Raw genomic sequence first — 15,832 nt, forward strand, 5'->3', positions numbered from 1 at the left:
TGAATAAATCATATTGGGGATTTTTATCTTTTATTTCCAATATTAATTGGTAAGTTATTGATATTGTGAGTTACTTAGGGTATCTGGAGGATTAAATTTACCTGGCGCCCATTAAGATCTATTTGAAATTTGCTAAGTTGTTTAACCCACTCCCGTCTCCACTGTTTAGCTTAGCCGCGGATACCCATCTGTCTTATTTGTTACCGACAGATGATTTAGTCCCCTCTTGTGGTTTGTGAGGTGACATTTTGGCGCCCAACGTGGGGCCTTAAAAGAAGGTTTTTTTTTGCGTTTTGGCGTTAGTAGGTGACTTTTGGAAACTTTGGAAAAATATAAATATTTTTTTTTTTTCAATTGATACCACTCTAGTAGAATAGCGTTATGGCAAGAAGACTGGTAATAAATCGTCTTGATAAAGACGAACTGACCTATGAATTAGCATATCGGGGCGTAGCAACTGGCACTTGTGAGGAAATGAGACATCGTTTGGTTCAAGTAATGCAGATGGAAAGGTACGGCGAAAGTCTTCGATATCCTTCATATCCATTCACTTTCGAGGAAGATGAGGCTGCAATCAGAGGGAAACTAGATGATATCAGAAGGCTGATTGATGACATAACCGATTCTGGAACGAGTAGCGGGGCAATGAAACTTCAGACCAAGCTAGCACATGTGTTGAATCGTATAGACAATATGGACCCAGATAAGGATAAGGACAAAGAAACCCGGAAATCCGAACTCCTGGGTTTGGCTCTGTCGTTGATGGACGAATTTTCACATAAAGTTGACAGCAGCAAGAGAAGTGATACGAAGCGTGTCCCGGTTGCACTAAATCAATTAGAAAGCAGATTGGGAGCGCAATCATTCCATGCTAACTTAGGAGCAGTTGCTCGATCGTCTCTGACGGAAGATCCAGTCTTTGACCCATACTCAACCAGTAAAATGATTCCGCCTTATAAATGGAATCTGAAGAAGTTTTCTGGAGATGGTAAAGGAATGTCGGTGACAGCATTTTTCGAGGGAATAGAGGAGTTGAGACTAGCGCGACATGTCCCCAACGCTGTTTTGTTGGACTCAGGTGTGGACCTTTTTGCTGACAAGGCGTATCAATTTTATAAAGATTGTCGGAATCGAGTATCGACCTGGGAAGAACTAGTGGAAGAGTTTCGAGAAGAATATCTCCCTGCCAATCATTCTGACGCATTGTTCGAAGAATTGCAGAAAAGGACTCAACACCACTCAGAAACCATCGGAGTTTATCTTGCAGTGATGTCAAGCTACTTCAGCCGCCTAGGTTGCCCAATGACAGAGGAAGCTAAGCTGAACATAGTTATGAAGAATTTACATCCCTTTTACCAAGACAGATTACGTGAACCCTTACCCACAACCATTTCAGAACTTCGCTCGGTATGTCGAAGAATGGAAGCCAGAAGGGACATAATCAATAGCTACGTAGAACCATCAGCACGTCGTGGCAACGTGATAGAGAAGGATTTGGCTTTCGTAGAGGTCACCAAGGAATTGAATGCCTTAGAGATAGCAACGGCACGAATTCCGTCGAACAATCAGTCGAAGGAGATAGTATGTTTCCGATGCGATCAACCCGGACATCGTGCTATAGGATGTGCTCTACCGAAGCAACTGGAATGCTACAGATGTAAGAGAAAAGGGTATACCGTTCGTAATTGTCCAAACTGCTCCGTGTCGGGAAACGACAAGCGACGCCTTTGAATCGTCGAGGGGAAGGCGCTCGCGAATTGCACTCGGCGACTGCTATTCAACCAATCCTTGATTATATTCTGGATCACGCCGAAAACGATGAGAGACCCTACCTTAAAGTTGAAGTCTTGGGGCGTAGTTTACTGGGGTTATTAGACTCAGGTGCCTCAGCCACTATCTTGGGACACCCAGGTTGGCAAATCGTAAAAGATTTGGTACATTTGAATTCAGCAAAGAGAATTAGTTGCACTGTTGCCAATGGTCAAGTATGTGAAAGCATAGGAGAATGTGAAGTGCCATTTTGTTTAAGAGGCAAGCTGAAATTAATTCGAGTTTTAGTGGTTCCTGATGTCCCTCATCACTTAATTTTGGGAACGAATTTCTGGAGAGCAATGGGAGTGGTTCCGAATCTGAGGCACAACGAGTGGAAATTTTCTGAGGAAATTTGCTATCTGAACGCATTGGACCATCTTCGAGGACAAACAGTTTTATCACCATTGGAAGAGGCCCGGCTAAACGCTGTAGTAGAGAAGAACAAGGAGCTCATGGGGAATAATTTAGGCTGTACGAATCTAGCTGAACATGTCATCGTGACCAACTCACCACCCATCAAGCAGCGTTATTATCCAGTGTCGCCTATTATTCAACAACATATTGATCGAGAACTAACAGAGATGTTGAAGAACGATATTATCGAGAAGTCGAATAGTGGCTGGTCGTCACCGGTTCTTCTCGTTAAGAAGAAAGATGGGAGCTACCGCTTTTGCGTTGATTACAGAAAACTAAATTCGGTAACGGAACGAGACAGCTACCCTCTCCCATATGTTTCCCACACGCTCGATAAATTGAAAAATGCACATTATTTATCCTCTCTTGATATCAAGTCTGCGTATTGGCAAGTTCCTGTGGCGGAAAAGTCGAGACCGTATACAGCGTTTACCGTTCCTGGGCGTGGTTTGTTCCAATTTAAAAGGATGCCGTTCGGATTACATAATTCACCAGCAACGTGGCAGAGGTTGATCGATACCGTCCTAGGACCTGAACTAGAACCACACGTCTTCGTCTATTTGGATGATGTAGTGATCGTTACCCAAACTCTGGAGAAACATCTGACAATTCTTGATGAAGTTTTCCGCAGATTGAGAGAAGCAAATCTCACTGTTAGCTTCGAAAAGTGTCAATTTTGTAGGCCAGAAATGAAGTATTTGGGATACGTTGTAGATAGAAATGGATTGCATGTCGACCCGATAAAGTCAAGGCTATGTTGCAGCTTCCTAGACCAGAATCGGTAAAAGATGTCAGGAGACTGGTGGGTACTTTTTCCTGGTACAGGAGATTCATACCTGAGTTTGCATCCATCGTTTCTCCACTCACATCGCTGCTGAAAAAGGGTAGAAAGTTTGATTGGACCGAAACTTGCGATATCGCTTTTCAGAAGATGAAGGAACGTCTTATATCAGCACCAGTCTTGAGCTGTCCGGATTATTCCCTCCCATTTGTTCTGCAAACAGACGCCTCGGCATTTGGAATTGGCGCTGTTCTCACTCAGACTCGCGATGATGAGGACGTAGTAATTTGCTATTTGAGTAGATCATTGACGAAACAAGAGCGCAATTTTTCTACTACAGAAAGGGAATGCTTGGCCGTGCTGTGGGCGATTGAAAAACTGCGACCTTATTTAGAAGCTATTCCGTTCACCGTGATAACCGATCACTATTCCTTGGTCTGGTTACAGAATTTGAAAGATCCATCAGGACGACTGGCAAGATGGGCAGTCCGCATGCAGCAATATGACTTCAAAATTGTTCACAGGAAAGGGAAGGATCACATCGTTCCTGACACCCTTTCTCGATCGGTCCCAGTCATTGATGCCATCAACCAGCAGATGAAAGAAGAGATTTTGGACAAGTGGTACCTGCGCGTGAAAGATCGAGTGAGTTTACAACCCGAAAAATACCCCAATTGGAGATTCTCTCAGGGATCACTCTACAAGTACGTCAAACCGTGTTACGTGGAATTAGAAGACCAAACCGACGTTTGGAAGTTAGTTGTACCAAAAGCGGATCGGAAGAAAATTCTTATTGAAGCTCATGCAGACCCGACCTCAGGACATCAAGGAATATTCAAAACCTACCATCGTATCAGGGAAAGGCATTATTGGCCAAAGATGAAATCTGACGTGTCGAAGTTTGTTCGAAATTGTTCCACTTGTTCCGCCTATAAACCCGACCTCAGAGGACCAAATGGACTAATGACTCCACAACCGAAAGTGACCCGGCCATGGGAAATGATCGCCAGTGATATCATGGGACCCTTACCTAGATCTACAAAAGGCAATAAATTTATCTTAGTCGTAACAGATTACTTTAGCAAGTTTTCATTAGTCTTTCCGCTAAGATCGTCAACAGCAGAAATCATCATAAGGAAGATCGAAGAGGAAGTTTTTCTGGTATATGGAGTTCCCCGAATTCTTTTGTGCGATAATGGGCCGCAATACCGATCTCGACAGATGAGAAAACTCGTGGAAGAATATAAGGTGAAAATTAGGTATAATGCCCATTATCATCCTCAGGCAAACCCGACTGAACGAGTGAACAGAACATTGAAGTCAATGTTGGCTATGTATGTGTCCGATAATCACAGGACCTGGGATTTCAACTTACCCAAGCTATCATGCGCCTTGAGAACGGCTCGACATGAGACGACTAACCACACTCCATATTTCGTGAATTTCGGCCGCTCAATGGTTTTGTGCGGAGAGGAGATCTCTCGGAGGAAAAATCTATTGGTTGATAGTGAACCTGCTGAAGATTCGAGGCCTGAAGGATTTAGAAAACTCTTTGAGGAGATAAGGAAAAGGTTAGATGTGGCTGCTCGAAAGAATGAAAAAACTTATAACCTTCGAAGAAGGAGTGAAGAATTTTGGCCAAATCAACCCGTTTGGAGGAAGAATTTTGTGGTATCGGAGGCGGACAAATATTTTAGTGCTAAGCTAGCGCCAAGATTTGTCGGGCCTTTTTATATTAAAAAAAGGGTATCCCCGTGGACATATGAATTAAGAGATGAAGACGGTAATTATAAGGGGATATGGAATGCGAAAGACCTAAAGTCAGCTAGCGCTGATGAAAATTTACGCTAGTAAATTTTCTTGAGGCAAGGGGGGAATTGTAACGGTCTAAATTTACTTGTAAATATTGTAGATATTGTTCGTTTATTTACTATGGAATCGACAGAATTGTCATTTATTGATGACGAACTTTTCGTCACAGCTAGGGACACATCTGGTTTGTCAGTGTGCCCGACCTACATTTTCAAAGAAGTTGTTACGTTTCAATTTAGCACTAGATCAAACTGCTCTTATGTGACCTTTCAAAACCACTACCTTACCTTTTAAGATCTTTATTCAGAGGATATTAACAATGTAATTCAGTTACAAGTTCATTTTATTCATTTAACATCATAGTAATGGGAATCTTCCGTTCCATAGAAAACCATACCTGAAATGTATAAGAATAAATGTATGCTCCCTGACTAACTGCTTTGACCAGTACTTACGCGTTCTCCTATTGCCAATCGACATTGGAGATCCGAAATTCCTCGCTAGGTTGAAATAGTTGTTATTGTTTGTTTCTCAGTTTTCTTCACCTATCATTTTTTTCAGCCGTTGTCTGCCTTATTCCCTATACCTTTCCGAGAATATTTCTTGCATAGATTGTTATTCATCACTTCCAGAAGGTTTACTGACATATTAGAGCCATATCGCCTGAAAAACAATATTAGTTACCTCTGGGTTTCTGAATACTGTTTGATATTTTCGGTAAATATTCTGCATAATATGAATGCTCTAATATTTGTACTGAAAGGGAAGGTTATGGCGACTTACCTTATATGTTTCTATTCCATCGCATGAATAAGGATTGGTAAATAGTTGAAAATAGGTTGGAACAATATATTTTGTAAATATTCGTAAACAAGGTTAAGAGACAGCTGTTGGTTGACATCTGCCGAACTTTCGTAGTGTCGTTCCGTCGACTTACACCGAACTAGTTCTACAGTTGTTCACGGGTGAGGGATTGATCGGTTACTCAAGTTGTCAAGGGTTGTTTTAGGGTTGCATTGCTTTGAGAAGGAGTTTTGATGGGTCATGGACTTGTTGATGATGTATCAAGTGGCTGTGGAGGAATTGTTAGATTTATGATGTTGTGCACAGCGCCCCCTTGGTGCTTGTAGTGTAGATTGGATGCACTGTGGCAACAACTGGTTAGCTGTCAGATGTGGCATTCTCTTAGTATTTGGAAGTTAGCCTTCGGTGAGCTTGGTTCGGAGTTCAAAGGGTATCATCAGACTGATTGTAGGATATATTTGGTTGTATTTGTGCCATCCTTCACGGGGATTATTTCTACAAGTCAGGATTGTATAGTGGAAGACTGATTGGTCATTTTGGTGTGGATATTTGCAGTCGGAAACTTAAGCTCTTTTGAGGATTTGTGGTGGATACCGAACTCGTGCCAGGTGGAAGGATTTCCGAAATTAGGTATGTCTGAATCACTGTCGCATCTCTCATGTGATCTTAGCTATGATATCACTTCTTCAATTCTACAACCTTCGTTTCTCGTCTCTAGATTCATAAGAAACAGAAGGCCCTCAGTCACTCATCAAGTCCCAGCAGGACTTCCGTGCAGAACACCGCACACGAAGAATCGTATAGAAAACCCCTTGGCCAGGGTAAGAATTTTACCATTAAATGTGTTTTAAATGATTTTAGTAATTTCTGGTTCCATCGTTATATCTCAACTGAATATTAGTATTGAAGAGAGGTTTCAACACTCATTCAATTTTCTTGATTTTTACGGGTCATATGGTTATACAGGGCACCCAAAAATATACTCTTGTTATCTTGCTACTTTGCTTAAATGAAAATATACCAGGGGTATTGATTAGTCAAATAGTCCTATTGAATGGGGGTTGAATCTCACCTTGTTTTTATCTGATTCTGATTGAGAATTTTCTTCCGTAGGGTTTTTCTTCCTGCTTTTCTTCCTGCTTTTTTTTGTCTTCGTCAAGGGTTCCTGTTTTCCTTTATTTTCTTTCTGGATCTTATTTGGTGATCCATTACTGGTCCAGCTTGTCGTGCCCTACAGGGTGATCTATCTTGGTGGTGCTACAGGGTGATCCATCTCCGCCGTACTACAGGGTGATCCACCGGTGCTACAGGGTGATCTATCTTGGTGGTGCTACAGGGTGATCCATCTCCGGTGCTACAGGGTGATCCATCTCCGCCATACTACAGGGTAGCCTAACACCATATACCGGGTGGCCCAAAAGGAGCACGCAAGTTATAATTGATTTAATTGAATATTTGTGATATACTGAGATATTTGAATAATTGTTGCCCTTATGTTTATTGATACCTGTTGATATAGTGTTTGTTTATCGTTTATTGATTAAGAGTTTGTTATTGATACCTGATTGACATAGATATTTGTGAAACGGAAATTGAGGTATATTCTTCCTTTCACGATTGCTGATTGACACCGATGCGCCTACGCCTGAGCTCACGCGACGCAAACGAGTTTGTCTTACCATCCGATACTAGTATTTACGATTTCACCTACTCAATTTTCGTGGTAGTTTTACTCGACGTATTGTAGTTTTTTTGAGCGTCGTTACTACCGTAATTTATGGCTGATTGAATTCGTGGTTAGATACACCGCGCTCTTGTATGGACATTTGAACATCGCGTAGTAGTGTGAATATTGCATTGTTGTCTTAGAAGCGTTGTTGGTTAATCCATGTAAGTTAGGATTACTGAATAAATCATATTGGGGATTTTTATCTTTTATTTCCAATATTAATTGGTAAGTTATTGATATTGTGAGTTACTTAGGGTATCTGGAGGATTAAATTTACCTGGCGCCCATTAAGATCTATTTGAAATTTGCTAAGTTGTTTAACCCACTCCCGTCTCCACTGTTTAGCTTAGCCGCGGATACCCATCTGTCTTATTTGTTACCGACAGATGATTTAGTCCCCTCTTGTGGTTTGTGAGGTGACAAGTGGACTTCAAAGACTCCAGGAAATCGGTTGGAGGGAAAGATGATACCTTCTTACGAAACTGCAGCTGCATGAACAGGTGTTTGAGTTTGATAAATAAGTAGGAAACATTCCTGTTCTCGTTCATCATTAAAACTTCGTTCTTGAAATTCTTCGTCATGAACTACAACAACAATTTATTTATGGTTAAAACAACGATAAAAATAAAAACAACAATAAAAATTAATTGGTGCTCCGGGGCGACTTCATTGATTCCAGTGGCGCATTTGCTTTTTCAGCTGCAGGAAAACCTGGAAAAACCTGCAGCACCATATCATCTGAAGATCTTGATCTACCAATGTCTTCTCTCTTATAAAACAAAATGTAGGGTGTCTCCAGAGGCTCCAATAGATTCAATGCATCGCCAGAATACTTCGTGACACAATTTGATTCTGTGATTTGATTTAAAAATTGCGAACTTAGTGGTCAGTAGTTATTTTGAAAAATGTCTGATTCCGAGTTTTCTCTGACTCCACCGGAGTTAGTAGAAAGTAGCGAAAGTAGCGTCACAAAAATTATCACCAGCTAAATCGCGGAAAATTTATGAAACCGCGTATTCAAGATTCAGGGAATGGAAGATGCAAAAGACATACAGTTCTTTCTCGGAGACGGTGTTATTGGCTTATTTTTCGGAACTGGCACAACAAAAGCCATCAACAGTGTGGTCGAATTATTCAATGAATAAAAGTATGTTACAATCCAATAATAATGTAGGTAGACATTTCAAAATATTTCAAACTAATTACATTTCTGAAACAAAATGGGAAAGGTTACATGCCCAAGAAAGCTGCGATATTTACGAGTACACATATTAGTGACTTTTAAAATAATACTCCCGATGAAGGTTATTTAATGGCCAAGGTTGTTGTTGTTGTATTTGGGATTGCAGGAGCTTGTGGAATTTGTGAAATCAACCAGGTAACATTAGATGATATTAAAGATTCGGGAACGTTATTGATTGTGAAACTCAAGCAAACAAAGAATGATGAGATTTGTAGTTACTGAAGAATATATTAAATTTTACCGAATGTACATAGCCCTTTGTCCAGCAGCAGCAAAGGATCGCCGCCTGTTTTATGCATATCGCAATGAAAAATGTATCAATCAGGTTGAGGGTAACAATCAGTTTTATAAGGTACCTGAAGCAGTGACTAATTTTCTTCAGCTTGAAAATGCCAATTCATTTACAGGTCATTCATTTCGAAGATCGTCTGCTACACTTTTAGTTGAATCTGGGGGAGACTTGATGACACTAAAGAAACATGGCGGTTGGAAGTCATCAACGGTCGCTGAAGGTTATGTTGATGAATCGGTAGCACACCGGACAGAAATAGCTAATAAAGTGTTTCGAACGTTTGGCAGTGCTAAAATAACACCCACACCCGATTTCCGACCAGGTACATCAACGGCAGTTGTGTCCGTGACAGAAAAAAATATAATTTCAACACAAGAAAATTCGATTGTTGTACCGAATAGTTCAAGGAACATATCATTCACGCAATGCACGTGTAATAATTGTACTTTTGATATAAAGGAAATGTAACTTTTGTATAAGAAAAAAGTACTCACTTGGGAAAAAAGTAATTTCATAAAAAGTGACATTTTGTTACCTATCATCAGAGATAAAATGTCAAACTTTTTTCCCGTCACAGAAAAAACTATAACATATACTTATTATTTCTCATTACGAGCAGGATGTGTTCATTAATATTTTTGTGAGAATTCCTATAAAATATCGCCCTCCCCTCGTATACTATCCCGAACCTGACATCAGTCCAACGGCCTCCGCCCTGCCGAAATCTCTAGATCGAAAACAACACCGACACCTGAGGCGAATATCTTCGTAGGCCGGAAAAATGTGACGTCAGCTGGAATTGTAGGCGACGTCCTCTCCAAAAGCTCGACCCACGACGTCCACCATGTGGTCGGAAGGCCCATTTACAGACAAAGTAAGTGGCGATCGACTCACCTGACACAACGTGGGCAGGGCGGCCTAAATGGGAACTACTGCGTAATATACGATTTCTTGCGGATTTACAAAAAGCGACGTGGAAGGCGGGCCCCGGTGATGGTGTGGCGCCTTCGTGGGTTACCTCTTGAGACCCGGTGAACTCTATGAACGCACGAGAGAGGATTTCTATAGTTTACACACCCTGGAGCTATGGTACTTCGATAAGTCGTTGGTGGAAAATAATTAAAATAGTTGTTAGCGACTGTAACGTGAAAGTTTCACTAAAAGTGATTGGGAAAGAGGCAGCACCCTCCGATTTTGATAACATTTTTGTGTTCTTATGTATTTTGACGTGTAGATAACGAATCTGAAATAAAAAACGGTGCTCCCTCTTATTTCCCGAGTTACATCCGTCCGAATCTGCAAAACTTCTCTGTATCTGTATGAGACCCATTTTACATCCTCCCAAAGAGTTGTTCTCCTAGGTCATCGTCCATCCTGTCCTTTCCAGGAACGTGGACAGGTCACTGGGAGAGATCTCCTTTATATCGGCAGGTGTAGGCCAAGACTCGCCGAACACACACTCGAACGATAACTCCGGGTACTCGTACAGGACATGCCTGACAGTCTCATCTTCCTGTTCATGCATCCTGCATAGAGGTGTATCCACCAGCCCCATATTATGGGGGTGTTTCTTTAGTTGACAGTGGCCAGTCCGAAATCCTACTGTTAGGCGTAGATTTTTCATGGTCATTGCCAGATATTTATTCGGCGCCAGCTTCCCAGGGTCGCCCAAGGTGATCCTGGCAGGATTACATCCTTTGATTCCATCCCATCTCTTTAAGGATTGAGCATGGGTGTAACATTTGACTAGTTCCGCAGTTGTCGAAGTCGTCAGGCCGTAGATACCACTGGGTCCTAAAATTCTTAGTCCGGCAATGCGATTACCTGTACTCCTGTCGTGTCCTTCAACCCACTTCAGGATAATGTCATTATCTACCGAGGCTTTGGCTAAATCTTGGTGGCACTCTAGTGCTAGCCCTGAAGTAACACAGTGTCTGTTCAAGGCTTATAGGGCTTGTCTGCTGTCAGTGCAGATTGTTATGTGTTTGCCAGAAATTCCTTTCGTGGTTATTTCTTTTGTGGCGATTGAGATACCAGACAGTTCTGTTTGGACCACGCTGGTATTTCATCCCATTCCGCACATCATTCTTAGGCTTAGTGATCTGGAGTACACTCCACATTCTGAGCCTTCTTTGGTTTTTGAGCCGTCTGTATAAATCCGTATTGCATTTGTATCATCTGACTCTATGTTCTGCTTAATTTGTATTTTGTAGGGCTTATTAAACACAAACCTGGGTTCAATTGCATCGCTTGTTGCCTGCAGCAGAGGTTGCGAAGTAAGCGCTTCCCGCCATAGGCCCAGCCTCAATTGACCCATTCCTACTTCGAGCTTTACTCCAGCCGTGCGCAATCGTACCATGGCCATTGACGCAACCTCCTTAACGTACAGATCCAGAGGGGTCAGACCCGTGATTAATTCCATTGCCGCAGTTGGTGTTATTCTCATGGCTCCTGTGTTGTTTAAACAAGCCAGTCGCTGTATTTGATATAATTTTTGGATGGCCGTTACTTGTAGAACTTTCGGTCCCCATGCAATGGCTCCATACGTTAACATAGGTCTTATTATTGCAGTGTAGATACAGGTGACCACACGGGGTGAAAGACCCCATGCGCGTCCCACTGTCCTCCGACATTGCTCATAAGCCACGTATGCTCTTTTTGCTCTACTCTGTAGATGAAGGTTCCATGTTAGCTTCCTGTTGAGGATATTTTACCTCTTCAGAGAAGTTTACTTTGCTTTTGAAGATTTCGGGAGGTTTTAAGCCCGTTAAACTTCTTTTTCTGGTGAAAAGGACCATCTCAGTCTTCTTGGGATTGATCTGCAAAACTTTTCAGCCTTCTTTTTGCACATTCGAACTATAGAAGCACAAGTATTTATTCGCCATATTACCTTCACATTGAATTTCACCTTTGGCACTTGTTATTTCGATAATCAACATTTTCCCTATGAAAAAACCGATGACCAAATGTCATCGAATTTCCTGTTCTGTACTATGGTTTGTCAATTTATTCATGAATTTCCGGATAATGTTTAATTTTTCATGCCTATACCAACATTATATATATACTGGACTCTCATTGGATAAAATTCTCGTTTCTTCAAATGTACTCATGACTATAGACCTTAACCTCAAACCGTTTTCTCTCAGTTTCAATAGAAAACACTTTTGTGAGTGAACTTTGAGTATAAACTAGTCACCATTATCTTCAGGTGGGTAGTAGCACAAGAGAACAAGCTGGTATATTTCTAAAATTATATCGACAACATCCCAATTCGAAGAACGTAAACTTTAACGGCTGGCGATAATTGTATGAAGTCTATTTTTCGGGTTTTCTGACCGTGATCTGTAGGTTTTTATGTCTGACGTTTCGTCTACCGCAGCAGTAGATGAAAAGTACCCACTTACAATTTTCGTTCTCCAAATCGGCGGGTACAGCCTAACCGAAATTTTATCGGGAAAATTATAGAGAAAAACCCAAGTTCATTTTTTTTAATTTAAATTCTTCATTCAATCCATTAAGAGAGCATACAATTCTATTGAACAAGTCACGAATATATAGAAGCGTAAAACGGCCACATATTTTTATTATTTGTTTCTTAGAAATTAGAACTTTGAATTTCGAAGTTTAGACTTTACTCTCGGATTTTCGACTTTACTCTCGAAATTTCGACATTGAACTCGAAATTATGACTTTTTAACTTCTTAAATTCGAAATTACAATCTCGTAATTTCGATTTTAATCACGTGTTAGGAATCACACGTTAAAAGGTAAGACCCCGTTAATCCTTAGCTCCCACAAGTTTCTACTTTGAGGGTTGTCGTTCGTAGGGGTGCGACAGCTGGTTAACGGAAAAACAGATTTAAACAGAATCTCGAAATTTCGACTTTACTCTCGAAATTTTTACTTAAATATCGAAATTACAACTTCAAACTTGAAATTGCGACTTTTTAATTCATAATTACGACTTTTAACTCGAAATTACGACTTTTAACTCATAACTTCGACTTTGATCTCGAAATTTTAACTTCAACCTTAAACTTGAAATTACAACTTTTTAACTCAAAATTACGACTTTTAACTCGTAAATTCGACTTTAATCTAAAAATTTTGACTTTAATTTCGAAATTTCAACTTTGAACTTGAAATTACGACTTTTACCCGAAATTTTGACTTCAATCTCGACTATTTAACTCAAAATTACGACTTTCAACACAAAATTTCGACTTAATTCCCGAAATTTTAACTTTAAACTCGAAATTACGCCTTTTTAACTAAAAAATACAACTTTCAACCCGAATTTTCGGCTTCAATCTCGTAATTTCGAAAACGACTTCAATCTCCTTATTTTGCAAGTGTTGTGGGGTGCCTCGCTACAATGAAACTATTTAGTCACCATCAAAAAAACTGCACAAACTCATTTTAAATCACTCAAGACCATTTTTTTATTCGAGGTTGAAATTTTTTCTACCATTAAATGTAGGTATATTCCAAAAATTGATACCTTACACTTTAATTGTCCCAACAACACTAAATAAATCACTTAATGATGTTATTGGGAAGTCTTCAAAACATTTTTTATTCTTTTGATATTGTTGTGGTGCCCACACAGACTAATGTTTTTCCCTTTTCCATTTTCATAAGAAATGAGGAATAAACAACTTCCCACATCACCACCCAAAATCGGAAACACTGGGCGTATTTTATTTGAGAAAAAAAAACAATTTGTATGCAAATTCGATAGATATAATGATTTCGTAATATTTCTTGTCAATATGATACTTCACTTGCCACAGTGCAGGTAGTTTTAATGAAGAGGCCCAAAGGTGATTTGTTCATTTGAAGATCGAACCGTGTCCCTTCATCTTCAGATGAGGACACGGTTGGTAATGAACTTTTAAGATAAGCTTTATCATGGATTGTATGTAGTGAGGCCAAGTTTAAATTTTTTCAGTTGGTAGTTATATTATGAATCTGAATTATTGAAAAAAGTGGACTTCAATAAAGAACATTTCAGGTTAGACGACTATACAGGGTGTTCCTTAAACACATGCTAATATTTAAGGAGGTGATTCTTAGACCCATTTTAAAGAAAAAACGTCCTATGGACGTATGTTGTATTAGGGGATTAGATCTAGAAGTTTGATAAAATCACCAAAGACCATTACAAACTAATAGTTCCTTCAATTTAATCACAAAATTATTTGTCACAAAGAGTACAAGCTGTTAAAATTCACGAGAGCCTGTGAAAATAATATGAAGGTTATAGTCTTGGGTCCCCTATTGTTTCTTATATACATTGATATCTGGGTATTTTTAACATCCACTGACACCTTTCGCAGGTAACGTTATACTTTACATTTCAGGACCATCTGAAAAAATAAGACGAATTAGAAAAACGTATGATGTTAGGACTTCTCACAAGACAAAAACTACACATACACATACATATACTCACACATACAAAACCCAACAACACAAAGGAAAAAAACAAAAAAAATGCATTGATGAGACACCCTGTTCTTGTGGTTAAAGTTATATTGGTGAAACTTCGAGTAAAAGTGTGAGAGAATGAACATCGATATTGCATCAGGATTAGACAATGTAAAGGATCAAAATTGTCAGAATACATTTTAAAATCAGACGGTGAACAAGACGAGAATAAACCTCACGTAAATTCAAAAATCAGCGTGTATTCTCATATCTGAAGATAATTGTATTTCGAACAGTTCCTTAGAAATAGACCGTAATTGTCTTCCCGTCTTGAAGAAAAATATGAATAGTGGCGAACTAGCAACAGACTGATATTAGAGAACACCTGGTACTACGATGCATAAAAAACTCAAAGTCATCACCCTCAGATTTTAGAACGGCAAAACCATCAATCAGTGTTTCGAACCCATCAGTTCATCATCAGATAATTATTTAAAAATTCTACAATGAAAGAAAAACAACATAACAATAGATAATACAATGAAGTATAAAATTACTTACATGGAGAAGAAAATGTTATAATGGTGAAAAGAAAATTATCACATGTTACCATGAATATTTAGTAGTATGAAGGAAGTTTACAACATCCTAGCTATAATTGACTGAAGTATGGGAGGCTTAGAGCCTGTATACCCACTAATCAACATCAAAAAACACTACATGAAAACGAATTCTAATGAAAGAGATCTGAAAAATATATAAAGAAATGAAATCAAGACGACATGGAACAGTGACAAGATGACATGGAACAGTGACAAGAGACCTGCGAACACAGAACACAGCTGAACTAGGAACCCCATATACATATCAACTTGTGTTCTGAGCAAACAGATCCTATACCATCTATACATACATGTCAGCTTGTTACAATAATTTGTAAAATTAATCCTATGAGTTGAACTGTGAGATCAGTAGGGTTGGAAGAACAATTGTCCCTATGAGCACCACCACGCGAGACATCTATCGCCCATACATAGAATGAAGAAAAAGTGTCAAACAACTGAAGCAGACCACCAAACAACTGTACAAATATTCCAATGAAATGAATCAAATGAGGGTTTATGGAAGATCAAGGCTGGAGAAATTTAGTTAAAATTAAAGGAATTGAAAAACTTTTTGTAATCAAACTGTATTTGTTCATTAAGAGAGATAAGATAGAGGTTATTAATAGCAGAGTTGATTTCAAAAATTTCAAGTACATTGAGTAAAGTGCCTTTTTGGCAAACATATAGAATATCAGAATCAGTATCAAAAATGTGGTTTTGTAATTAAGAATGCTATTGGAGAACAAACTTCTTGTGTTATAATCATCTGAATGTAGATTTCTGAAATTATCAATTAGTTTAACATGTTCAAGAACTCTTGTTTTAATTTTCCTACCGCATTGTCCTACATACTGAGCGGAACATTTTAATTGTGAATAATGGAATTCTACCACAGGTTATCTTGTAC

The 15,832-nt window shown here is 39.4% G+C and overlaps 2 long non-coding RNA genes across 2 annotated transcripts in view; one reads left to right on the plus strand and one right to left on the minus strand.

The window, feature by feature from the left end:
* The window catches only part of LOC141483103 (uncharacterized), a 43,784-nt gene that overhangs the window by 11,219 nt on the left and 16,733 nt on the right, over window positions 1-15,832 (plus strand). The gene's annotated exons all lie outside the window — the stretch shown is intronic.
* LOC111504885 (uncharacterized) lies at window positions 14,047-15,812 on the minus strand. The gene is made up of 2 exons (XR_002722058.2): window positions 14,882-15,812; window positions 14,047-14,259 (listed from the first exon to the last, which is right to left on the minus strand). It is a non-coding gene; the product is annotated as an uncharacterized lncRNA (long non-coding RNA).

This window comes from Leptinotarsa decemlineata, unplaced genomic scaffold, assembly GCF_025532065.1.
Source record: "Leptinotarsa decemlineata unplaced genomic scaffold, Ldec_3_MD MMD2_tig00002974_RagTag_RagTag, whole genome shotgun sequence".
NCBI lineage: Eukaryota > Metazoa > Arthropoda > Insecta > Coleoptera > Chrysomelidae > Leptinotarsa > Leptinotarsa decemlineata.